Consider the following 10,491-nt stretch of genomic DNA (forward strand, 5'->3'; position numbering starts at 1 on the left):
CGGTGACCTTCATAGGGAAATGGATGGAACTGGAAACCGTTAAGTTCTGTAAATCAGATTCAAAAGGACAAATCGACTGTTTTCTCTCATACGTGGAATGTAAATTTAAATGTGTGTGTGTGTGTGTATAAGTGTGTGTGCACAGGCAGGTGTGCAAGAGTATGTGCATCTATCTGTAAATCATCAAATTGTAAAGGAGAATATATGAGGGGAGGGAACGATGATAGGGAAGGGAAAGGGCAAAAAACCTAACAATTTGAGTACGTGGATAAGAAAACAAAACAAGACTATGGGAGTAACCAGGGGACAAGTGGGATAGGAGGAGCAGGGAAAGGCAGTTGGTGGGAGAGAAAATAAAGATAAAGTATATTGACATTGATTCATAAAATCATCACACTGAAACATATTACCTTGCACGCTATGCGAAGATTAACAACCAGGGCCTGCAGAGAGATAGCTCAGCCGGCAAAGTGCTTGCATTGCAAGCATGAGGACCTGGGTTTCACCTCAGAACACACTTTAACAATCTAGGCATGGTAGCACATGCATTCACACTGTGATGGAGAGGCTGGGACAGTCCTTGGGGATCACTAGTCAGGTAGTCTGGCTTTCATGGTGAGTTCCATGTCAGGGAGAGACTTTTCCTCCAAAAAAAAAAAAAAAAGGAACCACACCAGAGCTGCTTATTCTGTTGCCTCTACATGCACATAGCTACATGTCTACACATATTTGTAGATACATGCCCATTCCATACATATAACACACATGTCATGTAATGCACACATGGTCAGGAGAGCTGAGCAATACTCTGTTATAGATGCATTTAAGGGGAGAGATTTTTGGAATAAAACCAGGTCTTCTAGAATTTCCAATTCTTTTCTAGAGTTCCCTAAAGTAACTTAGTCATCCATATGTTGTGCATGATTTTCTGTTCTCAGTTCACAGTGTATCTCTAGTCTCCTCAATGAGGAAAAAGAGCATAGCTCATCCTACCTGCGGCCATTAGTTTTGTTCTAACAGAGATGCTTGAACATTAGTGAGCCTTCCCGATTACTCTCATGGTCAACTAGGTTAGTAAACCACTACCCAAGATCCTCATCTGAAGCCAGGCTATACAATTTTCTGTTTGCTCATGTAAGCATGAGCTTCAATGAGCAGAGGTGGCAATGGTGGCCATGCTATTGTAACATGTAAAATAGTGATCACTCCTTGAAGGACCTGTGGCCATAGCAGGTAACCGGAACCTTGCCTGGCTGTGGTATTTCTCATCCTAGGGAGTGTCTGTTCTGAGATGATTCACAGTATGTGCGCTCCACCCAAAATTTCTATCCAGGTGTTAAAAGGCCAACACCCTGGAAGTCAAGAGGACAGACGCTGCCAGGACATGAGTCTGCGTTGAATCTGTGGAGGGGGGGGGGGATGCCCTAGGTGCCAGGGCTACTGCTGATGACTAAGGTGGGTGGAGGCAGTGAGTGGAATCTGTTCCCAGGTCTATGGCCTAGGGCTCCCAACACTGAGATGGTGATGAGTCAGATAACCTGTAGAGGAGTGCCAGACTATGCTTAGGAAAGCTCTAGAAAACGTTGGGGAGATAGAGAAGCAGGCGAGCTTGAGGCCTGTTCTTGTGGGAAGGAGTCTTGTTAGGAATTCAGACTGTCTTCATAGGAAATTCTTGCTGGAGGAGAGAGAGCTAAGCAGGAAGAGCATCCTAAGGCCCCAGAAGAACAACTCAAGGGATCATCCACTCGCATTTTGACCGAGAAGAGACAAGATCCAGTCTAGGCACAGTTTGGTTACTTTAAGATGGCAGAACATTGCGATTAGATACAACAGCCAGCCACGATGAACAGAGAATAAGAGGTTAATAGCAAAAACTGTGCGAGTATCCTCTCCAATGTTTAGATGATCCCCAAACATGATTCCAAAATGACTGAAGCCCAATGCAAAAGAAATCCCTCAGAGTAGGGCTGTTCTTTGGGAAGTCTCGCTCAAACAGTCGTAAGCCTATGCAGTAACCAATCACGAGCCAGAAGATGAGACAGGCTGTGAATGGATTGACATCGAGGGACAAAAGTGGTGTGGGTGGCACTCTAGTGTGGCCCAACCATCAGTTATATATTGCAGAGATATAACTACTTCATGTTCTCATAGTTTAGAAGATGCTTGCTGAGGTGTAGATATGGTTTTCATAATCTCCAATGCAATCTGTTCTTGGTTCTTTGTGTGCAGATGCCCAATGGGAAGTCTGTGGGCGATTCAGACAGCGTTTCTCAGAAAGGATTAATGGGGCTATACTACAGTGGTTCTCAACCGCTGGGTTAAGATCCCTGTCACACATCTATATCTCTAAATATATTCACATTATGATTCATAACAGTAGCACAATTGCAGTCATGAAGTAGTAATAAAAATAACTCTATGGTTGGGGGTCCCCACATGAGGAACTGCATTAAAGGGTCACAGCATCAGGAAGGTTGAGAACCACTCACTGCTCTTGTGGAATTCCTCAGTTCTCTTGAAAGTGAGTTGTTATAAAAACCTGAGCCCGAGTCTTGAATTTTTTTTTTTTTTTTTTTTTTTTGGTCTCCAAGTCTGGCAATGAGTTCACTTCTGCTGGAAAGTGCTTCTGCCATTGTGCAATGTGATGGGCTCAAGAGCCCCCTTGCTGGAGCCAAGCCGGTGTCAGGGCCATTCTTTTGACCTAGAGTTGGGAAGCAAGTGAGCTTTTCTTTATGTGTGACTAGTTTTTGTCATCTTGGCATGAACTGGAGTCAGCTGGGAAGAGGGAACCTCAACTGGGAAATTGCCTACATCCTATTGGTCTGTGGCCATGTCTGAGGGACATTTTCTAGATTAATGATTGAGAAAAAGGGTTCAACATAGTCTGGATACTATCTCTAGGAAGGTGGGCCTGGGATATATCAGAAAGACAGCTGAGGAAGTCACAGAAAAAGATAGCTCATAAGCAGAATTACCCCATGGTCTCTGCTTCAGTTTCCGTCTATCGGTTCCTACCTCGCATTTCTACCACGATGGACTGGGAACTCAAAGTCAAATAAACCTGTTCCTTTACCCACATTGCATGTTTGTTTGTTGGTTTGTTTTCCTACAGAAAGAGAAAGCAAACTTGACTCTGATATATTTTCCCTAGCAATGAAAAATTGACAAATACATCCTTGTAAAGCAAGCTGACCTCATTTACTAAATCATAAAATGTTATAACATCTGTAACATATAAATATAACACAGAGATAAACCCTTTCAGCTTTGCGTCAGAAATATTTACAGTTGCGTTTATTAAAATTTTATTGTGGGGATTAAGAATAGATCCTCTGACTGACAAATGACTAAATTAGATATAATATATTAAGTAATATCAATTAGAATAAATAACTTAGGCTATAAGAATTGACAGTTATAAGTTGGGCAATGGTGGTGCATGCCTTTAATCCCAGTGCTTGGGAGTTCGAGGCCAGCCTGGTCTATACGAGTTTGAAGACAGCCAGGTCTATAGGAGCTAATTCCAGGACAGCCAAGGCCACACAGAGAAATCATGTTTGAATAAACCACACATTTACATGCAAAATAATTGACAACTGTAAATAATAAGCAAAATGTAAGTTTAAAAGAAGAAGGGTAGTATAATAGCATTTAAATATTTATAAAAGCAGAATAATAGCATAACTTATTCATCGATAGATACATATTTATAAAAAAGTATTAAAGTGCAAGCTTTATTCATCATATCCATGAGAATAATTGATTCTGAATAGGCAGTGGGCTTTTGAAACATTATCATAGCAATATGCAATATAATTTTAAATCTGAAGCTTATTTTAAATAATATAATCACTTATAAACACATTTTTTAAAAATAAATGATTCTATATATCCTCTTTGGACTTTATTGATCCTAAATCTAACCTTGCAAAATTCAATGAGCAGATAATAATAAGAAACCAAAAACAGCAACAAGAGGAAAGAACAAGGCATGATGTTTTGCACAGTATTTTCAAAGTTGGGTGATATCCATTTGCCAAGATACTGTGCAGGTCATTAATAATAATAAAAGGCCAACAACAGCTAGTCCATGCTCTAAGGCTTTCACAACACCTGAAGGACAGATGCACACAGACACACAGTTACATGGATAAACATAAGTACTTATAGGAAGACCTATAATTATGATATTAAGTTTTTAAATATTAGTAAAACAAACATACAAAACCTATAAAGTAAATAGAATATATTAGTTGAGAAACTTGGAAATAATTATTTGCTGTCAGGTAAATGGTGTTCAGAAACCAATACCATAAATAAAGGATAGAATTACAAAGGAAGTATTCATCTTTAATAACAATGCTCAGTATTACAGATGGGATCATAGCATTAATAGAGGTGAGTGGCAGAAAATGGAAATGGAAATTGTTGGTAAAGGGATTAGAAAGTTATATTAAGAAGTTTGAAGTATAAGGGTAAGTTTCAAAAATGCTGTTATTGGAAATATGGAGGGGGAAGGTTAATGTGCCTGCTGCTCCATCATGAGGACCCACACCCACTTCTGGTCTCCGCAGGCACAAATACACACGTGTGCACATACAAACACAGACACACATACAGACACACAGACAAAATAAAAGCAAATCTTTTAAAAGAAAATTAAATGAATTAAATAAAAGGAAACATGGAGGGTAAACTGAAGAGCTGTTCATCTGGAAGAAGGAAAGCAGGGAAGTGTCCCCTACCTTCCTTCCACATACGAATCACTCCACAGTGAGGGATACTGGCAGGATTGTTCCCAGGCCACTTTCTAAAAACTTAGCATCAATGTTTCCGAAACAGACTGATGACCAGAAGTGAAAGGGTTGGCTAGCTGGTGCTAAGAGCAATCTTTAAAAGAAACTAGTGTTCATGGTGAAAGAACCAGAAAGAGAGAGCCCAGCATCAGTGCTCACAGACAGAGAGAACTTTCTGCCCACTGCCTACTACTCATAGTAAGGAATAAATAAACATATGGTCAACATTCTTTTGGCGAAGAGGGTTTTATTTGTCCAGCGAAGCTAGCAATCGCGTAAACAGGCGCCCTTTGTCAGTGAATCCTCAAGGGTAATGAGTCTGCAATAGGTGGGACACCTTGGCTGGAGTGCTGAGACGGCCTGGCTCCTCCACAGGGAAATTAGGGATTCCCAATAAACCACCAAGGATCCTAAATCACTTGTCTGAGAGACATTAGTAATGTCTGAGGTGAGGTTATCAATAACACTGATTTAAAAAAAAAATTATTCTTGTCTCTACCCTACTCTAAAACACTAATCACTCTTTTACACATGAGCTTGCCTAAGTCATTGTTAGACTCTTGGTTCATCCACTTGAAACTAAGTATTTTATATGAAAATAAGTCCTTTATCTTAGTTAACTTCTTATTGGCTTTAGAGTCAATGATAGTCATATCACTCAGTAGTTGGGCAAAATTTGTTAGTCACTTGTGTTTCAAATTGCTTCCATTAATTCAAGCAAAAAAAAAAAAAAATGCTGGGGATGACCTGAAAATCCCTTACGTTTGCAGCTTTTGAGAAAAGGCTGACCCAAATGTGGTTAGCAATCTTTAGCAGATTAAACACAGGGTGGTGGTTGAAGACACAGTCAAATGAAGACCAGTGTAGCCTACTGATCCTGAAGGAACTGAGGGCTTGGCCCTCGGTGGCTCTCCTAGCAGGGGGAGCAGGTGGTCTGTGGCCTTTTGGATCCTTCTTACCTCCTGGGACTATTCTGACGGTTCTTTTCTGTTGTTCTGATATCTAGTCTCATCAAGTTCCCCTGTCTTTTATACTGAAGTGGAAGCTATATTTATTTTATATCTCTGAGTTTTACTAGTAAATTCAAAGAATTGGCTTTTTTTTTCAAAGTTGACATTTGAAATGGATCAATTCTGGGACTTTTTAAAGCCAATTTCAGACTTCCACAGAGTTCTCCACTCTGTGTTTTGAATTTATGATTAAAATCATTTGCCGGGCAGTTGTAGCACACACCTTTAACCCCAGCACTCAGGAGGCAGAGCAAGGCCATTTCTGTGAGTTCAAGGGCAGCCTCGTCTATGGAGTGAGTTTTCAGACAGTCAGGGCTGTCCTAAAGATGGACAGAGAAACTGTGTCTCAAAAGACCAAACAACAACAACAAAAACAAAAGCAAAATGCCTTTTAAAATCCTGCTTATAGCAGTTGTCAGTTCAGTGGAGGCTCACCCAGCAGAACTGGGAGGAAGAAACTCCTCATGGAGAAGCAGCTCAGGTCACTCTGCCAATCAGCGAGTCACTCTCAGTGTGACAGCCATGGGGAGAGGCTGCTGCCCTCCATCCACAGCTTCACATTCCAGAATTAAGACTGGGCAGCTGAGCATGCCAGCTTTTAAAGGCAAATAATAAAACTTGCATGACTGAATTATCACAGGTAAAGATAGAGAAGAAGTTGGGCGGGGGGGTTATGGTCTCATGGGCCTTCTCCTTAACTAGAGGCAGTACTGCAGACAGCTATCACCAATCACAAAGCAATGCTCTGCAGCTTCATCTTGCCCCTGAAGTGACTGAGCAAACACGAGCGCTAAGATAACTGTAAGTTCACAGCTGAGTGGTCAAACACTCCTGGAGAATATTGGCTTGCGTCAGGGTTAGAAAAGGAATGCCTCAAGGATCCTAAGCTATCAGCCATGACTTGTGAATGGATACACACTCCACCTCTCTTCATACCCTTATTTTGAACCTTTTGTTCATCCCCATGTCTTTTCTGATAGTGTAAGACTGCTTTCCACATTCACCAGAAAATGAAGAAACCATTAGGATATGGCTCTGTCATTTTACAGCCGGTAAAGTATAGCTGGGCTAGCTGGGCATACCACAACTCATGTTCTCTCCTGCCCTTGCCTATTCCTATTTAAAGTCCTGGCTGTGTGGTGAATCACATTTCTTTAGACTTGAAGATTTTACTTATTCAAAATCACTTTCATCAACATTGCTCAGATGGAAAAGTTTCTCTTTAAAACTATTCACCCGGAGTCCATGTTTTTTAGTTTTTGTAAAATAGTCCATATATATATATATATATATATATATATATATATATATGCGCTTGGTCCCCTCTTTCCTGCTTTCACTTCTAAATATACTTTGAGCAGGCCGCCATTCTAACCTTCCGCTGAAAGAGATTATCAGCTTTACCAGCAGAATTCATAAACTAAATCCAGTAATCCACTCTCAGCCCAGTAGTCAAACACAAAGTGGTGTTAACAACAGAGCTGATAGAGGCGGTTTGGAAATGCTTCTTTGGATTTTTACAACATGCTCAACTCAACAAAGGATTCTAAGTTCAAGAGGGGAGTACACCACACAAATTTCACAAGTAAATTGGAATATAGGTATTTCTTTAAAAATATTGTAGTTATGACTTTCGTGGTAAGAGTGATGCTTGGTTAGTGTCATGGAAAACACAAAGCTCACGAGAACTGTACTGAAAGAAATTCCATCAATTTTGGTTATGAGGAAATAGAAGATTGGGGGGAGAAAAGAAAATAATGCTAGATTTCTATGATCAGACACTGAGATATAAGCATGAGCCATCCTTGCTGTAAAAAGAAACATTTTTTTAAAAGTAGAATTGATAAGATGTGAGTTTATACTAATCAACAATGGGGTTGAGAACAGTGGCAGAAAGATGATAAGCATCTGCACAGTAACAAACATTGGACAACCATTCATACACAAAGCGCTTGTCGGGGGTTGCCTGGATGCGGGGAGACTTTGAAATCCAGATGGAGGTCGTGAAATCCTTGTGTAGCCTTAGAAAGAAGAGGCATATTTTAGGAAGTTGGGCTCACATCCAACACACCAGGCTTGCTGACCATGTTCAGAGTCAGAAATAGACTGTAGCCTCTGTGGACTTAGATCCAACCTTATATGACCTTGGTTCTAACAGGAGAATCATTTGCCAAGCCATGTCCCAGTTGATTTGTCCACCCACTTAGGTCCTGAAGAACAGTCTAAGGAGCGAGGGTCTACAATGTGGCTGGAGGGCCTCCCACTAAGGTAAAAGAAGTCCTGGCCACTCAGGGACTTGCCAAGCTGTGTACATTAAACTTCCAGAAGCACCAGACAGGCTCAGTCTTTGCTGTAGACCTGGAGCATGGAGCAGCGGGGAGGGACACAGTCCAAGCCACATGCAGGTACAGTTCAGGGAGAGTCCTACTTGCCCAGAGACCTACGCTATGTCCAAGTGAGAGAGCTTCTGGGCACCTGCAATGAACCACACTAGTCTGTATACCTAACATACTTCCTACAGAGATTCAGCAAAGGTCTGAGAAGTAGATTTTGACCCAAATACTAATTTTACCAGCCGAGCTCAGTAGCCAAGTGAGTACCCAGAGGCTACACTGACCTCACGAACTCATGCTAATACAAACCCTTCATAGTATTCCCATCAACCGTGGGATCCTACCGGCATTCACTTATACAGTCAAACAGGAGACATGAACTCATCCCATTCCTGCTCCAGTGTAGTCTTAGAGGTGATCTTGTCATACTGGAGATCCAACAGCCCTTTATCTTTCAGTCACACTGACTGACAAAAATGTTTACAGTTTTGTTTTGTTGACACCAATGCAGTGCTGCAGAGCCCAGAAGAGTCATGAAAGTATGATCAAAGAGAACTAACACTGTGCCACCAGAATGGAGCTCTTCCAGGTGCCAGACAAGCAATTCAAAATAGCCACCTTCAAAAACATTCCACAAGATACAAAAGAACCAGCATAGAAAACTCAAGTCTACAAAAACAATAAAACAAGCAGGATGTTTTACTTAAAATGAAAAGTATTTAAATGACCAACAATAACCGAAGTCTTGGAGTTGCATAAGAGTGCGAAAAAAATGAAACAGATACCTTTAACAACAGATGTGATCGAGCAGAAGACAGAATCGGTGACCCTGAAGGTAGGTCATTTCAAGTTACTTAGCTGAGGAAGAGAAAGGGCAAAAATGAAAAAAAGATGCTAAGACAGCCTAAGGGACAATGGGACATCAACAAGTGGAAAAAAAAAAAAGCAAGACAAAAATAATAACACAACATCCAGAGGGGGCAGGCAGAGTGGAATGACAGAGAGAGACGGAAGTTTTAAAAAGGAGAGGAAGAAGAGTGTGGACTGGGGAGGGAGGGAGAAGAGAAAGGGGCACACATCTCATTTAAAGTTCATAAAGTAATAATTGCTGAAAACATCCGAAATCTCAGAAAACAAATATTAACTGAAAAGATACCACAAGATTCATGAAAGTTGTCAAAGTCAAAGAAAACGGAAATGTAGAGAGAAATGAGAGGAGAGATGTTTATTATACACAAAGAGAAAATCCTTACAGATGTCCAGCAGACTTCTGAGCAGAAAGCCCTGAGTCAGGAGGTTGTGAAATGGCGCACTCAGCTCTCAGATTTTAAAAAGACAGCCAACTGAGTACACTGTGAGCAAAGCTGCCCTTCATACATCAGGGAGAGTTAGACTGTCCCAGCCATAGAGGTGAGTAACCTTAGCACTGCATCTAGTAGGAAAAACAGCAGAGACAGTTCTGTCTCACCTGGGATTGTGAAGATTCATGTAACCAGTACCTTAAGTCAGTGTGTGCAACATGACACACCACAGACACCACTTCTAGTCATTAGAAAGACAGTTGGCATTCTGATCTTGTTAGTTTGTTTTTTTTTTAAAGGCAGCTGTAGATAAACTCAAGTTTGAAAGAGAGGGCTAGTCTGACCCTAGGCAGGACCCTGTTTATCCATCAACAGAGAGGTGTACCTTGTCACCCACATGAGTGGAAGACCAAAAGCCTAAAGAAGATAGGCTAAGGCTCCTTATAGGGGCAGGATTGACTAGCATAGTTCTCAAGGGAAGCTGGGAGATGTAGTCTTTCAGCAGGAAATTATCAGGTCTTAGCTATGGCACTATCTGATTGTGTATGATCTTGGGCAATATATTTTAATTTCTGAGCAGTTTCCAAACAATTTATATTTTCCCTTGAATATTATATGTGCTCATGACATTTTATCTTATTGTAATAAACTTATGGATACAAATGCAACATGAAAATACAAAATTTCAAATGCTTTTTAGAAATTATTTTTTGCATAAAAGTAGGAAGACTATCTACAAAATTTTGAGAAAAAGGAACCTTCTAAAATACAAAGTGCAATCCAAAGACAGTCTTGCATAATGGTTTGAGGCAGTTTTATTTCCTTCAGTTAGTTAACTTCCAGCTTCCCTGGTTTTCTCACATTTACCTTCCTTCATTATTGTATTTAGTGACACTTCCCACACTGCTGGCTGTCTACCCTCTGAGAAGTCTGCTGCTAACTGCACAGACGCTCCTATTAGTCCACTGCCTGGGCAGAGCCTAGAGGGGGAGTCATCTTCAATCAGGGCTCTATAAACTTATAACAAGAGGATGTATGCAGTGTGTGTTAA

This window comes from Microtus oregoni, unplaced genomic scaffold (assembly GCF_018167655.1).
Source record: "Microtus oregoni isolate MIOR12 unplaced genomic scaffold, Mior012 000029F_ref0000214, whole genome shotgun sequence".
NCBI lineage: Eukaryota > Metazoa > Chordata > Mammalia > Rodentia > Cricetidae > Microtus > Microtus oregoni.